The sequence below is a fragment of the Carcharodon carcharias genome, chromosome 17 (genome assembly GCF_017639515.1).
Source record: "Carcharodon carcharias isolate sCarCar2 chromosome 17, sCarCar2.pri, whole genome shotgun sequence".
Lineage (NCBI taxonomy): Eukaryota > Metazoa > Chordata > Chondrichthyes > Lamniformes > Lamnidae > Carcharodon > Carcharodon carcharias.
Window position 1 is genome coordinate 56523809 of NC_054483.1, and position 18300 is coordinate 56542108.

The 18300-nt window shown below is 44.3% G+C and overlaps 1 protein-coding gene across 1 annotated transcript in view; it reads left to right on the plus strand.

Moving 5' to 3' along the window:
* pcdh15b (protocadherin-related 15b) overlaps positions 1-18300 on the plus strand; it is a 1048074-nt gene that overhangs the window by 669917 nt on the left and 359857 nt on the right. The window lies entirely within an intron of this gene.

The following is an 18300-nucleotide window of genomic DNA, read 5'->3' on the forward strand; positions in this document are numbered from 1 at the left end:
TGAATTCTTTTCCAAAGTGAAAGGGTTTATATTTGAGGTTCAGTTTAGCATCTGTTATGGCTTGTGAAGCTGAATAGTTAGAGTTTTCCTTTGTAGGTGGACTCGATATGCAGGGCAGATGTTGGCAGGGAGTAAAGGCTCCTTTCCATACTGGAGGCTGCAGGTAGGGACACTTGAAGATTGCCTGGTTTCTTCTCAGCAGACCAGGGATGTTTTTTTTTTCTGGATGCCTTACTCTGTAACTCCAGATAGCAGTGAATCCCAGCCCTCATTTGTGGTAGGTGGTAGTTTCAGCTGAGAGCTGTATGCTGCTGTTATCTTTCATACTTCCACATAAAAAAATAGCTTCTTTACAGCCCCCTTTATATAGTTCAAAAACAGAAAAATGTCTGTTATTTTCAATAAGTCATTGTTTCAAACAAACAAGGAAGGAAGTTTTTTAAAAACAAAAAAACTGCGGATGCTGGAGATCCAAAACAAAAACAGAATTACCTGGAAAAACTCAGCAGGTCTGGCAGCATCGGCGGAGTAGAAAAGAGTTGACGTTTCAAGTCCTCATGACCCTTCGACAGAAGTTTTTTAATTTTGTTGAGGTCCTTTTGAAGTTCCTTCCTGTCTCATATTCCCTTAGAAGTGAAATGGTTTTCGCACCTTTTCGAAGATTCAATGGATATTTCCCTTAGAAGCGAAATGGTTTTTGCACCTTTTGGAAGATTCAATGGACATTCCTGGAGGAGGCTTTTGCATTTTAATAGCTTGTAGCCATCTCTAGAGATCAGAGTCTGACAAGATTTGAACACATGGGAAGGTGCCAGATTGTCTGTTCACACTTCTATTTTGAAAAAGGCTTTTAACCTCAATTTGGTTTTGAAAACAGAAATGTACCTTTACAACAGTTATCCTTAAAATTTGGATATCATGATTACACAGGAAAAAATTGATTTTTTTTTTCATTTTTTACAGAATTACATTGTGGAAATGAGATAAAGAAATACACATTCTTTACACAGAGATGATTGATGCAATGCAGTATCTATTGCCTTCTCCCTCTCCTAATATTTCCCAATTATGTTTTACCTGGTGGATTTCTTCCTTCCCTTCTTCCCAATCTTCACAACAGTTTACACTGGTTTTGACTTTTGAACTTCACTAGGCTCTCTTACTGTAGCATTTTCATCATTAAATTCTCCAAAGAATGTGCCAGTTAAACCTGTAGATAAATGACCTGTTTTTTTTAAACCTGGGAATGTTTTCTGTTCACTTCCCAGACTTAAATGTTTAAATTCTCCCTTTGGTATAGCAAGTTAGCTGTGGACTTTTTCTGTGCCAGTGACTCATCCCTTCTTTGATCAAAGTCTCTTTTTGGTGTTACGAGGATGTGATTAAGATGCATTTTATGTTCTAGCAAGAATGGGTGGTATTCTTGTTTGGTCTTTCCTCTGAACATTTTAAAATCTCTCTTTACCTCATTCCACTCAGATCAGATATTTTTTCCAAGGTAGGCTGACAGCTTCTGTGCTTTGAATTTTGCTTTTTTCACTTTTAAGTCTGCCTCTCAATTCACAAATCAGTCTATCCCAATCATGTTTTGAACTAAGCCCAGTGGCCTCCATGTCTATATCTGAATTCTGAGATTCAACACTGACATGTGCAATCATTTCCTGTTCTATTTCAGCACAATCAGGACCTTTCAATTCAGCATTAACTGTCATTAACCCTTTAGGGTCACTCTGGGATCTCAATGCTTTCTGTGGGGCATTTTGATTTGGGGACTTGGTAGATCCCTTTACTGCCTCTTTTAACTCATTTGGCTTGGCTTCAGCCCTGTAAATACATGAGTGACTTTCCTCAAGCTCTTTGGCTAAGTGGGGCATCTCTCTCATGCTCCCTCAGCCTGCTTGCAGACTTCCTTGGTCCCTGTTTAATTCTGTGGGCTCTGGCTTAGCCATTTCAACCTTCAAGGGTTACATCATACCTTGTAGGTTTTCTGAAAGCTTTTCAGCTGTCTGCAACTTTATAGATTCTCGCTGCTGAAATTGTTCCGTTTGCTCAGCCTGTCTGGATTGGTCCTGAGTTTTGTGGGGTAATGCCTTCCAACCGGCGAGGTTGTTTTCCCAACAAAATATTTACCCTTTCATGAGCAAGCTTGGGACTACATCCAACATTACTAGGCCCATAACGAGCTCGTTCCACAAGTAAATTTTAACTAGTGGCACCTTTACATATTTTCCTGTGAGCCCTTTGAAGTTTGTCTGAGCAGCCAATGTTTCTTTTAGTGAGAACATAAATAGCAGAGGATGGTTTCGATCCATCGACCTCAGGGTTATGGGCCCAGCACGCTTCCGCTGCGCCACTCTGCTACATACTGTGAACTCTTTGACTAGCACACTGGAATTTCCCCTTTTCTCATCCCCTTATCTCCCGAACAGCAAAGCTTGCAAGCAACAAGTGTCTTGGAGAATGCTGATCTCTTTTAAACAGTTCGGAGTTATCTTCCCCTTGAATGACCCTGGCTATTTGCCATGTTTGTGCATAGGCTGACCATTTTCATGGCTACAGATACTGGTTTGGTAGTAGGGCTCCCTGTGGGCATCTTCACATGCCAATAATTTTCTTTTACATAGCCTGGTTTACCATTCAGGAAATGCATTGGGTAGTTCCCACAGATGTCCGCTCTGGGTTTCTTCTTTTAAAGGTCGGGGACTGTTCTGCCCTCCCTTAAGCATTTTCCTTCTCTTTCCAGCCTGTCTCAGGTTCGTCTATCTCCCTTTTATCTTTTCCTTGTCTGTGAGAGTTACCAGATCCCGGTTTACTTTGATTCAATGGCCTGTGGGTTAATCCATGATCCTCATACTCCTGGCTGTTAAAACCTTCTGTTCCTCCACATGAGTCTTGAGGCTGGGAGAAAGGCAGTTTGTAAACTTATCCAACAATATTTTTTCTCTTGATCTATCATATGCATGGTCAATTCTTAAGGTTCACACCCACTGGTCAAATGTTAATTGTTTAATTCTCTAGAATTCAAGAAAAGTTTGAGTAGGCTTTGTAGAAGAGTTTCAGAATTTTTGGTGTTTCGCTTCTGGGACAAGTTCATAGGTACGTAGGATAGCAATTTTTGCCTGTTCAAAATTTTCAGAACTATCAGTGAGCAACAGAGAATAAACCTCATGAGCTTTTGCCTTTAAGTGACCTTGCAGCAGAAGATTCCAGGCTTCTTCCGGGCACTTTAATCTGGCAGCAATCTTTTCAAATGAGATGAAGAATGCTGCTATATCATTGTCATCAAATATGGGTACGAACCTAGAGTACTTCAAAAAAAAGCTCGTCTCCAAACTATGGTTAGTCAGATCACCCTCGCTCCCTCACTACATAAAGATGGCCTCGCCCTAGCCAATTCAATTTGCCTGAAGTCCCTTTCCTTTTGGCCTGAAATTCCTTCTCTAGCTTCTCAGCTAGAGGATTTGTTCTCACTCTTTCTCTCTTTTCTCCCTCTCTCTCCCTCTTTCCTTTTCCTGGAATTCTAATTCCAGCCTTCATTCTTCTAGGTGAAGTTACATCAGAGAAAGCTGGCCTAATTCAGGTTCTGAATCCTCTCCTTGTTACTTTTCTGGGGTAAGGGCTGCTAATTTACTCCAAGTTAAATCCTCCTGTTCCATTAACGATTTCACATCAAAACTAGCCTTGCTGCTTTATAGTGTTAATGCACAAATTTTACTGCTGTAGTCTTTTTGTGTTTTTTTTAAATCAGCTATTGAACTTTCCATAAGACATAGGAGCAGAAATTAGGCCATTCGGCCCATCGAGTCTGCTCCACCATTCAATCATGGCTGATAAGTTTCTCAACCCCATTCTCCCGCCTTCTCCCCATAACCTTTGATCCCCTTACCAATCAAGAACCTATCTATCGTGGTTTTAAATACATTCAATGACCTGGCCTCCACAGCCTTCTGTGGCAATGAATTCCATAGATTCACCACTCTCTGGCTAAAGAAGTTTCTCCTCATCACTGTTCTAAAAGGTCTTCCCTTTACTCTGAGGCTGTGCCCACAGGTCCTAGTCTCTCCTACTAATGGAAACATCTTCCCCAAGTCCACACTATCCAGGCCTTTCAGTATTCTGTAAGTTTCGATCAGATCCCCCCTCATCCTTCTAAACTGCATCGAGTATCGACGCAGAGTCCTCAAACGTTCCTCATATGTTAAGCCTTTCATTCCTGGGATCGTTCTCGTGAACCTCCTCTGGACCCTCTCCAGGGCCAGAACATCCTTCCTGAGATACGGGGCCCAAAATTACTCACAATATTCTAAATGTGGTCTGACCAGAGCTTTATAAAGCCGCAGCAGCACATCCCTGCTTTTATCTTCTAGTCCTCTTGAAATAAATGACAACATTGCATTTGCCTTTCTAACTACCGACTCAACCTGTAAGTTAACCTTAAGAGAATCCTGGACTAGGACTCCCAAGTCCTTTTGCACTCCAGATTTCTAAATTCTCTCTCCATTTAGAAAATAGTCTATGCCTCTATTCTTCCTACCAAAGTGCATGACCTCACACTTACCCACTTTGTATTCCATCTGCCACTTCTTTGCCCATTCTCCTAACCTGTCCAAATCCTTCTGCAGCCTCCCCACCTCCTCAATACTACCTGTCCCTCCATTTATCTTTGTATCATCTGCAAACTTAGCCAGGATGCCCTCAATTCCTTCATCTAGATCATTAATTTATAAAGTGAAAAGTTGTGGTCCCAACACTGACCCCTGTGGAACTCCACTAGGCACCGGCCGCCATCCTGAGAAGGACCCCCTTATCCCCATTCTCTGCCTCCTGCCAGACAGCCAATCTTCAATCCACGCTAGTACCTTGCCTCTAACACCATGGGCTCTTATCTTACTGTGCAGCCTCTTATGCAGCACCTTGTCAAAGGCCTTCTGGAAGTCCAAGTAGATAACATCCTTTGACTATCCTTTGTCTAACCTACTCATTACCTTCTCAAAGAATTCTAACAGATTTGTCAAGCATGACCTCACCTTGATGAAACCATGCTGACTTTGCCATATTTTACCTGCACTTCCAAGTATTCTGAAATCTCATCCTTAATAATGGACCCTAAAATCTTACCAACGACCAAGGTCAGGCTAATCGGTCTGTAATTTCCCTTCTTTTGCCTCACTCCCTTCTTAAACAGGGGGGTTACATTAGCGATTTTCCAGTCTTCTGGGACCTTCCCTGACTCCAGTGATTCCTGAAAGATCACCACTAACGCCTTCACTATCTCTTCAGCTATCTCCTTCAGAACTCTGGGGTGTAATCCATCTGGTCCAGGTGATTTATCCACCTTCAGACCTTTCAGTTTTCCTAGCACCTTCTCCTTGGTAATGGCCACCATACTCACCTCTGCCCCCCGACTCTCTTGAACTTTGGGGATGTTACTCGCAAAATACCTATTCAGTTCCTCCGCCATTTCTTTGTTCCCCACTACTACTTCTCCGGCGTCATTTTCCAGCGGCCCAATGTCCACTTTTACCTCTCTCTTACACTTTATATATCTAAAAAAACTCTTGCAATCTTCTTTTATATTACTGGCTAATTTACCCTCATATTTAATCTTCTCCCTCCTTATTTTTTTTTAGTTGTCCTCTGTTCGTCTTTGTAGGCTTCCCAATCCCCTGGTTTCCGACTGAGCTTCACCACATTGTATGCTTTCTTTTTAGCTTTTGTGTTGTCCCTGACTTCCCTTGTCAGCCATGGTTGCCTCGTCCTCCCTTTAGGATGCTTCTTCTTCCTAGGGATGAATTTTTGCTGTGTCTCCCAAATTACTCCCAGAAACTCCTGCCATTGCTGTTCCACTGTCTTTCTTGCTAGGCTCATCTCCCAGTCAATTCTGGCCAGCTCCTCCCTCATGCCTCTGTAGTTGCCTTTATTCAACTTTAATAGCGTTACATTTGATTCCAGCTTTTTCCTCTCAAGTTGCAGGGTAAATTCTATCATATTATGGTCATTTCCTCCTAAGGGTTCCTTCACCTTAAGCTCCCTTATCAAATCTGCCTCATTACACATCACTAAAGCTAGAATTGCCTGTTCCCTAGTGGGCTCCACCACAAGCTGCTCCAAAAAGCCATCTTGTAGACATTCCATAAATTCCTTTCCTTGGGATCCACTATCAACCTGATTTTCCCAGTCTACCTGCATATTGAAATCCCCCATGATCACTGTAACCTTGCCTTTCTTACACGCCTTTTCTATCTCCTGGTGTATCTTGTGCCCCACATCCTGACTACTGTTCAGAGGCCTGTACATAACTCCCATTATGGTTTTTTTTACCTTTGCGGTTCCTCAACTCTACCCACACAGATTCTACATCATCTGACCCTACGTCATTTCTTGCTATCGATTTAATTTCATTTCTTACTAACAAAGCAACCCCATCCCCTCTGCCAACCTGCCTATCTTTTCGATAGGATGTATATCCTTGGATATTTAGCTCCCAGTCCTGATCCCCTTGAAGCCATGTCTCCGTGATGCCCACCACATCATACCTGCCAATTTCAATCTGCGTCACAAGCTCATTTACCTTATTTCGTATACTGCATGCATTCAGATACAACACCTTCAGTCCTGTATTTCCCTTCCCCTTTCTCATTGTCAACCCTTTATCTGATGTGCTTGAAGTTAGATTCCTAGTCCTTTCCAAACACTCTGTCCTATTTTGCATTCTGGAGACTTTAATAGCGTCTCCTGGACTCTCCTTTCTTTTAAGTTTTTTCATAATTTTCCATGAAGTTGAATCCACCCCCATCCCCCCCTCCCCACAGACACACTAACCTGCTGCTTTATTTCCCATTTGTCAGTTTTACCATTCCCTCCCTCCCTCCCTTCTTGTTTCCAATTTATTCCTTTAATGTCAGATTTGGTTATGTCAGATTTGGCCAATTTTAATCCACTTGGTTCAAATCCCGGATGCAGCACCCAGTTTTGTTCTGGACAGGGGAGGCAAAATAAACTGAAGCCGCCAATTCCCTTCCCTTACTGTCTGCAATCAGTGTGGGTGCTTTTAAAAGTTAGATGTGTGTATTTCTAATCCCCCTTTTAGTGTGTGGTCAACTTAAAGAACCAGCAGCAGGCTTTCATGGCTTTTAAAAATTAAGATTATTTATTCACACACTCATACTGAGTCTAGACACTACGTCAGTCACACACCACACATTCAAGAAAGATACAATTAAATAAGAAAGCGCACTTCTACAAGTGTTAAACAAAAAGAATAGTTAACAGTTTATGTGTTTGGCTTGTTGTAGGAGTGCAATCATTGCAGGCCTGGTAGACAAAGGAATCATTTTTCATTCTTGAATTGTAGTTCAGATGGGTTCCAATAGCTAAAATCAGATATCTGGCTTGCTGCAGGATTTCCTGGAGGAGATGAATGTTCACTAGGTCATGAAGCTAGGCACTTGTGGATTTTGTATAAGCAGGTTAAATGTTTTTACAGATGAACTTGACGCTTTGGGATCAGGCTGGGAAGTTTTTAAAGACTTTACAGTCTCTGAGTTCTTAAAAGGCAAAGATAACACTGCAGTGGTCTTCTTCAGACTGACCCAGCCTTTTCCTGGGTCTTGGGATAATAAAGAATTTAAGTATCAGATGCCAGTTTCAGTCACATGATCAACAGCCATTGTCCATTCAGAATGGATTTAAGCTAAAAGACCATTGATATACACAGGAGATAGAAGGTGGTCTTTCACGCTCACTTTGTAGAAATCTGGTCTCTTCAACTCTCTGTGAAGCATTGATCTTGGAGACAAGAAGTCTAGAGACCTATTGACTTTAATGTTTGGGTAATTCACAGGCAATCACAAATGTAAATCACACAGATAACATTCTCTTTGGTATGTCCATTCAAGGGGGAAGACCCCACCCAGAGTGCTTCAATTAGAACATTCCAGAAGCTTCAGATAGAGTGTGTAGAATAGGCAAATGTCACCTGAATCTTGACAGCCATCTCAGCCACCTTGTGAGTGTCTGTTTAAAAATATAAAAAGCAGTTCCAAGAGCGTCTTTAGGAACACAGTCCATGTTTGAAGCTGTGAAAAGGGCATATCTTCATGGGTATAACAGTTACAAAAATATATAGGAACAATTGGCACTAATCAAGAATGCCCCAAACTTTAAACGGGCCATGGGTAAAGTGTACATAAATCCAGAAGTGGTTGACAAACCCATGAATCCTGGGGATGTGGAATTACTCATTAGCTTGAATTTACTTGATGAACCAGCTGAACCTGGCCAGACCCACACTTGGCCAGTAGACGGGATTGGGAATTAGAAGCCATCACAGGCTGCCCTGTGATTGAGGTGACTTGTAGGGAGGGGACAAAGGTTGCCCTGCGGTTGAAGGTAGAACACAAGCACATGTAGGGTGGGGGGGGTGGTGTGTGGCCGAGGGAAGCGGCCACGCATTAGAGAGATCCTTGTATAAAGTGACCATTCCCCTGCAACTGAGACAGTTCAGGCACAGCCACATTGATACAATTGGAGTCGGGCCTCCAGCTTCTCTGCCCACTCAAGCAATGCAGAGGCATCAAAGTGCCACCAAGTGCTCCAGAGCTTTTCACCCCTTGGAACAGACTGCAAAGTAACGAGACTTTTAATGGACTGCAAAACAGTTGGATGACTGTACACATTGTACAATCTCCTTACTAAAGTTGGCCATGGAGGAGTCAGTGGTGGAGGTGTCACAGCCCCTTGCAATGTCATCACCTCGGTTTGGACCAGCCTCCCCCATGGTTCAAGCTAACAGTGCAGCCTCGCAGTGCGGGTGAGGAGAATGCCTGTGCCTGAGATGAGAGCACAGCATGAAGTCCAAAGGGCAAAGCTGCCGCCAATCGGGTGGAGTGGGTGGAGGTGGATGGGGTTTCGGGCAGCCACGCAGCGCACTAATCTCTGGCCATGCAATTGGTGCTCTGGGCTGCATTAATGGGCCTTCAGACTTCACCAAGACAGGTTCTTAGTAACCCATGCTAACCCACACACCTCCCCCTTTCATCCTGCAGGAGGTGTACTTCAGGATCATGGAGCTTTGTGATCTAGCTGTATGCTTCGTGGCATACAGAAAGTGAAGATGATGGAGAAGAGAGCGCCTGAGGTGTCTGGCTGCGCAGAGGGAAGAGCGGCACCCTCTGGAAGAAGGGGTGGCTCAGGCTCCAGCACATGACACCGAAGAGGCACAGTGAGCTGTTGCTGGTAGGGGCCTACCTAGACCGAGGGTCTACAGATGTCGCCTTTCATTCCTGCAGATGACTGAGAACCAGTGTCGTTGAAGACTGCACATGTTTAGGGAACTGGTTGGTCATATCTGCCAGCTACTGCAGGATTTGGTGCCACAGGGACATGGAAGACATCCACTGCCAATGGCTGAGAAAGTGACTGCCATGCTCAATTTCTATGCCAGTGGCTTATTTCAGGGCTCCACAGGTGACAACTGTGGGATATCACACGCCTCCACCCATAAATGCATCCAGCAGGTCAGGGATGCCATCTTCACGAGGGGACACAACTTTGTGCATTTCTCCCGAGACCAGGACAGCCAGGATGCAAAAGCGAGTTTGGATTTGCCCAGGTTTCGGGTTTCTACAGGTGTAGGATACCAGCGACTGCACTCACGTGGTGCTCAGATCTCCGCTGCAACACGCAGCCAACTATGTCTACCGCAAGGGATTCCATTCTCTAAATGTGCTCATCCAGGTACTTTTTAAAGAATGTGAGGCAACCCGCCTCACCACCCTCCCAGGCAGTGCATTCCACACCGTCACCACTCTCTGGGTAAAAAAGTTTTTCCTCACATCCCACCTAAACCTCCTGCCCCTCACCTTGAACTTATGTCCCCTTGTGACTGACCCTTCAACTAAAGGGAACAGCTGCCTCCGATCCACCCTGTCCATGCCCCTCATAATCTTGTACACCTCGATCAGTTCACCCCTCAGTGTTCTCTGCTCCAATGAAAACAACCCAAGTCTATCTAACCTCCTTTCATAACTTAAATGTTTCACCCAGGCAACATCCTGGTGAATCTCCTCTACACCCCCTCGAGTGCAATCACACCCTGCTCCACCTTAAAGGTGCTGAAAGCACACAGAGAGAATGACGGAACTTGTGATGTCTGCCCACAACATTCTGGCAGCAATGACAAGCACCATCAAGATGCAGGCGTCAGTAATGTGTCCAAAGAGTGTGGTCACTTTGGCCTGAAGGCTGCACAGAGCACAGGGAAGAGGCCCTGGACTGAGACACCTGCCTTTATCTTGTGCAGAAAGGCTTCACATCTGAGTGACACAAACACTGCTCATCAGAAAAAGGAGCCATAGGCAGGGAGACATTCTTGGAGTTTATTGACAATAGTGAACAGTATGCACAAGTGATGAACACCCGTGCCCCAGCTATGCAAGTACATCTTCTTAACTTTCCTAACCCTGTCGCTATGTCTTGGTGCTCCCTGGCCATTCACACAGGAGGTAGAGATAGTTGACTGCTACACTGTTTTTGATGACCTTAGTAGGCGTCCTCTGGAGGGCTGAGACTTGGAGGGCCCCGGCCTGCTTTCGGGGCCCTTCTGTGTGGCTGTGGCCCCCTCCTCGGCCCATGGAACTGGAGCTGCTGAGGTCACAGGAAGAGGGGATTCGAATGGGCAGGACACTCCTGGAGTCACCTGGGTGGATGGCCCCGTGGGAAAACACTTGCTGATCCTCCTCCCTATGGATGCCCAAGGGCCCCTGGCTGATTCCTTGAGGAGAAGGGGTAGCTGGAGTGAGATTGAGCTGCCCTGAAACCCCTCTCACATACCCACTGTTGGAGGCCAACTATGGCATCAGCGATGGGGTTGAGTCCACGCAGCAGGGCAGGAGTGAGGAGCTTGCGACACTGGATCCAGGGGCGCCGCACCACGTTGCAGGTGCTCACTACCTCCCCCACCTCCTCCCAGGCACGTTTCGTCATGTGGGGGGAGGCCTCCTCCTCCCATCCTGGGGAACCAGCACTTCCTGCAGTGCTGCCACCTCCTCGAGGAGGGCAGCAAGGCAGTCATCAGAAAAATGAGGGACACACTAGCCCTACCCTCCGGCCTGGTGTGCCCTGATGGCCTACCCTCTAGCCTAGCTTCCGGACATGAATTACCTCCATTGCCCCTTTGCAGAGCCCTTCACCCAACCATGGCGAGCAGCCTTTCCAAGGCTGCCAGGCCTTCCTTTATAAGGCTGCCGGGTCACTATTGGACCTGGTGGGCTAAGCGCGCCCGCCCACTCCTGCTATGCACGGGAGTTGTGAAGCATGCTGGGTGGGCCTTAATTGGCCCACCGCATAAAATGGCGGCACGGACCCAATCGTGAGCGGCGATCAGGTCCGCGCCCGCCCGCTCCCAGCCATCTAGAAAATTCTGCCCTTGGTGTGCATGTGCAATTACTCATATGACTGTTAATCCGTCATTAAATACTCTTGCTTAATAGTTAGTTTTGTGATCCTATACACATCACCAAAAATCTACCTGGATAAGAAAGGTATTTAAGATACTCTCAAAGACATAGGGAATAGAGGTTCACCTTTTTCGGTGACCTGAGATGTTGGAGCCAAAAATATAGAATGAGGAAGGTTAAAGAAATCTACCAGGCTTATCTCCCACTATTTTAGAAGTTTAGTGGTTGATTTATAGTGCTTGTATCAGCTAATGACCTTAGAGTAGAACCGCTTGCCGATTGGTCCTAGTGTGCTTTCTCTGTGACCTAGAGTGCTGGTGCTACTTGGCTTTAGAGTGCAGGCTTCGCTGTAAGATCTTGTTGAAAGTACATTGGATAACATTTTTGGTCCTGGACACAGGAGCAGAATTTTACGGGCTGGAAAATGAGGCGAGCCATTCAAATCTCCGTTGACGCAGACAGGACTGGAAGATCCCGCCAGTGGGTGGGGCTGTAAAATTCTACCCACTTCACATGTTCTTCATAAATTCTAAACAGACTTCCCACTCTTTCAAACCGTGTCTCAGCAGTAAAGGACGTAGCCACTGGAAGTGACAACTGTTGTAGAAATGCCTGATAAGGGAATTTACAGAATTAGACAAGCAAGTCCAGAGAACCCTGGATGTCAAGGAATGTACAGGATTGGATAAGGGATAACAGGGAAGCTTATGATAGATACCGAGGGCTCAAAACAGCAGAAGTCCTAGAGGAACAAAGAAAGTGCAGGGGGTTACTTAAAAAAGAAATTAGGAGAGCGAAGAGGGGGCATGAAAAAACACTGGTGGGTAAAGTAAAGGAAAATTCAAAGGTGTTTTATAAGTATCTTAGGGGCAAGAGTATAACCAGGGAAAGAGTAGGGCCCATTAGCAACCCAAATGGCAACCTGTGTGTGGAGCCGGAAGACATAGGTGGGGTTTTAAATGAGAACTTTGCACTTGTATTCACTATAGAGAAGGACGATGTAGGTATAGAAATCATGGAGGGGGACTGTGATATACTTGAGTAAATTAGCATTGAGAGGGAGGAGGTATTAGCAGTATTAGTGGGTTTAAAAGTAGATAAATCCCCAAGCCCAGGTGAGGTGTATCCCAAGCTGCTGTGGGAGGTAAGGGAGGAGATTACAAGGATCCTGACATTAACTTTCAAACCCTCTCTGGTCACAGGAGAGGTGTCAGAGGACTGGAGGACAGCTCATGTTTAAGAAAGGTGGCAGAGATAAACCAGGGAACTATAGGCCAGTGAGTCTAACATCAGTGGTAGGGAAACTTTTGGAAAAAATTCTGCACGACAGAATTAATCTCCACTTGGAAAGGCAAGGATTAATCAAGGATAGTGAACATGGCTTTGACAGGGGGAGATCATGTCTAACAAATTTGATTGAATTTTTCACGGAGGTGACTAGGTGTATAGATGAGGGTAGCACAGTTGATGTAGCCTTAGCAAAACCATTGACATAGCTATGAGGGGGGAGCTGGCTAAGGTTAATTTGGTAAATACGATAAATGGTAAACAACCAGTTGAAAACAATTAAGGAAGCGATTCAAAATGTTCCTTCCATGACAAAAAAAAAGAACAGTTAGAAGCATTAAAACAGACGATGCGAACATTTATGAGTATATCGAAAGGAGAAAAATAGCTTATTTTTCTTTATTCGCATATTGGATGTGGGCATTGTTGGTTAGACCAGCATTTATTGCCCATCCCTAATTGCCCTTCCATAGGTGGTTGTGAGCCGCCTTTTTGAGCCGCTGCGGTCCATGTGGTGTAGGTACACCCACAGTGCTGTTAGGGAGGAAGTTCCTGCATTACGACGTCGCAACAGTGGAGGACCAGTGACATAGTTGCAGGTGTATGGCGAGGTTGGGGGGTCCGTTAATGGCCAGCCAGCATGAAGCACGCACTGAAAGGCTCAGCACTGCCAGGGTGGGAGCAGGAGGAGGGCAAGCGCTGAAGTCAGCGTGGACGTGGGTAAGCACTCACAGAAAGCTCCCTGAAGGCAGAGTGCTACCTCAGGGAGCTGAAGATCTGAACAACCTAAAATAATGGTCACGGAAACCAGAAAAAAGTGTCCAAGTTTCATAATCAGTCACCTGAAAATGTAGGTAATGAAAATGCTGTTCACAGAAACTTAATTTCAATTTATCACGGGAACCTCATCCTGCCTGTGGATGAGGCTTCCTGAAAAATGCAAAGGTCGCCTGGCCGTTTTGCCCACCTGCCTACCGTAATGTTGGACGGGCAATGAAAAATCTCTGTTAATTGTGTAGTTAATGGGCTTGTTGCCCTCTTAATTGTTGGTGGGCGCGCTTCTGAGTTTAGCGCGCTGACTGAAATGTCGCACAAGTGCGCGAAGAAGTCAGGATGCTTGCCTGAGATCATCACACATTATTTCACGCTCAAGCAGATTGGGTGTGCGCTGGAAATTTTACCCTATGACTCTAGAATCCCAGGGTGAGCAATCCAAAACAGATTTTGATCTAATTAAAACAATTCTTTGACTGGACGCTTCTTTTACTTAAGGACTTTATGTAAAAAAAGAAAAAGCTCTCCATAATAAAATTGAATTTGAATGAATAACTAAAAAGGTAATGACAAAATGGTGGAAACATGGCTATGAATTGTAAAACATAGAAACCTGACATCAAAAAAGTATTCAGAAAAGGGATAAAAACAAAAAATTGCAGATGCTGGAAATACAAAACAAAAACTGAAACAGAAATACCTGGAAAAACTCAGCAGGTCTGGCAGCATTGGTGGAGAAGAGTACAGTTGACGTTTCGAGTCCTCATGACCCTTCAACAGAACTAATTAAAATTAGGAAAGGGGTGAAATATAAGCTGGTTTACAGTGGGGGGGGGGGGGAATGTTTGGTTTTGGGACAGGCAGCCAGTGATAGGAGGAGATAACCAAAAGCTGTCACAGACAAAAGAGGTGTTGAAGGTGGTGATATTTTCTAAAGGAATGTGCTAATTAAGAGTATAAGACAGGACAGTTAAGGTACAGATAGCTCTAGTGGGGGTGGGGGAATTCTAAAAAGGAGATATAAACAATGGTGGAAATACATTTAAAATTAGTGGAAATAGATGGGGAAAAGAAAAAATCTATATAAATTATTGGAAAAAACAAAAGGGAGGGGGAAGAAACGGCGAGGGGGGTGGGGATGGCGGAAAGAGATCAAGTTCTAAAATTGTTGAACTCAATATTCAGTCCGGAAGGCTGTAAAGTGCCTAGTCAGAAAATGAGGTACTGTTCCTCCAGTTTGCGTTGAGCTTCACTGGAACAATGCAGCAAGCCAAGGACAGACATGTGGGCAAGAGAGCAGGGTGAAGTGTTGAAATGGCAAGCAACAGAGAGGTTTGGGTCATTCTTGCGGACAGATCGAAGGTGTTCTGCAAAGTGGTCACCCATTCAGCATTTGGTTTCTCTAATGTAGAGGAAACCGCATGGGGAGCAACGAATGCAGTAGACTAAGTTGGGGGAAGTGCAAGTGAAATGCTGTTTCACAAGAAAGGAGTGCTTGGGCCCTTGGACGGTGAGGAGAGAGGAAGTGAAGGGGCAAGTGTTGCATCTTCTGAGTTTGCATGGGGAGGTGCTGTGGGAGGAGGAGTAGGGGGTGATGGAGGAGTAGACCATGGTGTCACGGAGGGAACGATCCCTACGGAATGCTGCCGGGGGGGTGAAGGGAAGATGTGTTTGGTGGTGGCATCATGCTGGAGTTGGCGGAAATGGCGGAGGATGATCCTTTGAATGCGGAGGCTGGTGGGGTGGTAAGTGAGGACAAGGGGGACCCTATCATGTTTCTGGGAGGGAGGAGAAGGCATCAGGGCGGATGCGTGGGAGATGGGCCAGACACGGTTGAGGGCCCTGTCAACGACTGTGGGTGGAAAACCTCGGTTAAGGAAGAAGGAGGACATGTCAGGGGAATTGTTTTTGAAGGTGGCATCATTGGAACAGATGCGATGGAAGCGAAGGAACTGAGAGAATGGGATGGAGTCCTTCCAGGAAGTGAGGTGTGAGGAGCTATAGTCGAGGTAGCTGTGGGAGTCGGTAGGCTTGTAATGGATATTGGTGGACAGTCTATCACCAGAAATTGGGACAGGGAGGTCAAGGAAGGGAAGGGAAGTGTCAGAGATGGACCATGTGAAAATGATGGAGGGGTGGAGATTGGAAACAAAATTAATAAATTTTTCCAGGTCCCGACGAGAGCATGAAGCAGCACCGAAGTAATCATCGATGTACCGGAGAAAGAGTTGTAGGAGGGGGCCGGAGTAGGACTGGAACAAGGAATGTTCCACATACCCCATAAAGAGACAGGCGTAGCTGGGGCCCATGCGGGTACCCATAGCCACACCTTTTATTTGGAGGACGTGAGAGGAGTTAAAGGAGAAATTGTTCAGTGTGAGAACAAGTTCAGTCAGAAAAACCTCCCTCCAAGCCGCGTATCTATTGACGGGTTCGAGTCTGGACGTTTGGGTAGTATCTGTCCATCCCATAGCGATACCAACTTCGTCCACGCCATTTCCTTCATGTGTCCCTCTTAGACCTCCACTATCCTTGAGGGCTCCTTCGATCTCAGAAAAGGGATGTGTTTTTGGTCCGAAAGAAATTGTGTGTAGCTCTACAGTTCATGAAAAATGAGAAGGAAATGATGATATAAAGGGTTGGAGTTGGGGCACACAAGTAGCTTTCACCAAGTCAGATGTTTGGACAGTGCACCATGGTTGTCCCTACAATCGAAGCTGAACAAAACAAAATAACAGAAAGGTTAAAATAACTAAAAAAATATATAAAGGACATTTGTCTGAAACATAAACACCTCCAAGTTGTGACTGAGGCGCAGCAGGACGAGAATGAATGCATCCTTTCCATGAAAACAGTCAACTGGTAAAAACTCTGCCAGAAAAATTCCAGGGCACCAAAGCTTATTAGGTAGGCTGAATAAAATCCTGATGTATTCTGTGACCAAAGGTAATAATGACATGCATTAGTCCATTAATGTACAAAACCTTAGTAGGATTTATGCAATAATTCTTTAGCTTCTACATGTTTAGCATTAATAGCCTGATGCTATTTAAATATTTCTGTATTGTGTCTAACCATTATTCCAAAGCAGGCTTGAATAATAACTCACTAATAACACAGTTTCAAAGAGAGAAAGATTATTCAGCGGATCATGAAATCAATCCCTTTTGATTTTCCACACAACTACACCTCAGCTTCACCCGCATCGATTTTCCAGTAAGGAAAAAATATGAATTTCTTGGACCCAGAAATGCTGTATCAAAATGTAGAGTTAATGTTGAGGATTGTCTTCTTGCCACTATATGCACTTGTGTGAATATTGAATAAAACACCAAGAAAATCATTAGTTATGTGGACCGCAACAACGTGATGTTATGATCAATATCTATCAACCTCAGCCAAATCACTACAGGCATGAACATTTTTACCTAAATTAGTGGCCACTATTTCAGTATCTGTGCCTTTCACTGAAACATGATCATTATTTTCTAATATTGTCAAAGTCATAATGAAGGCTACAAATTACATCAAACATGATGTAAATGGTCTTATTTGCTTGAGAAGAATAAGAGAGCAATAATTACATATGTCCATGTTGAGAACATGTCATTTAATAATCTCATGGCCATTGCACACAAGGTATGAAGGTAGATAGTTGGATCATCTACCATGGTGCAGATATGGAACAGGTATTGGGAAATTAGAAAATTGGTTCAGCAAGTGTTCAGTGGGTTTTGCACCCAATTCCAACTGAAATTTTCGACCTACATGTGCCAAGGTGCCTTTACACATTTTGTGCCATTGCTTCAGTAAGAAGATATTTAAATAACTATCTTTTGTTTCATTCATTCATGGGCAACACTGGCTAGGCCATCATTTATTGCCCATTCCTAATTACCCTTGTTCAGAGAGCATTTAAGAGTCAACCACATTGCTGTGGGTCTGGAGTCACGTGTAGGTCAGACGATTTCCTTCCCTAAAGGGCATTAGTGAACCAGGTTTTTATGACAATTGATAATGGTTTCATGGTCATCATCAGACTTTAATTCCAGATTTTTTTAATTGAATTCAAATTCTACCATCTGCTGTGATGGGATTGGAATCCCGGTCCTCAGAGCATTACCCAGGTCTCTGGATCACTAGTTCAGTGACAATACCACTTTTTTCCTACCATGTTGACTTTGAATGAATGGAAGAAAATTTCCATGCACAATGGAATTTTTAAAGAGAAACAAATTTTGAAAGTTGCATTCCTTCATTTCTAGCACTTTTTTAAAGTACTGATTGTTGTCTGAATAGTGCCACGAGGTCCTTTACGTCCAAAAGAGAGAGCAGACAACTCTGGTTTGTGCGTCCACATTTTAGTTTTCTTTCACTTCATTTTTGCCTGGCACTTTTCCACCACTCTAGCCTCAGCAGAAGCTGCCAATGGTTTGAAATTTGTTTTAGACCTGTTTAAATGATGTAATGTTTTTTGATGTCCTACATTTAAGTGGCCAGATACCTTTACCTTTCACCTACACTGTGATTTTCCAGCCCCCTCCCTCATACATTTTTCTCATTCCATATACAAATCCAAAAATGGATATTTAATTCAACTTTAGTTATCCTTTGTAGATATTGATATTGTATTTTCTTTCTGGTTCTACTTTGCTGAATTGTTGCACACAGTGCAAATTGGGCAGGACTTCTGTCTCCTGCTGGAAATGGGCATGATGTGGGCTGAGTGGCTACACTACAGGCAACATTGGAAACCTGAACCATTTCCAGGCTCTGACAA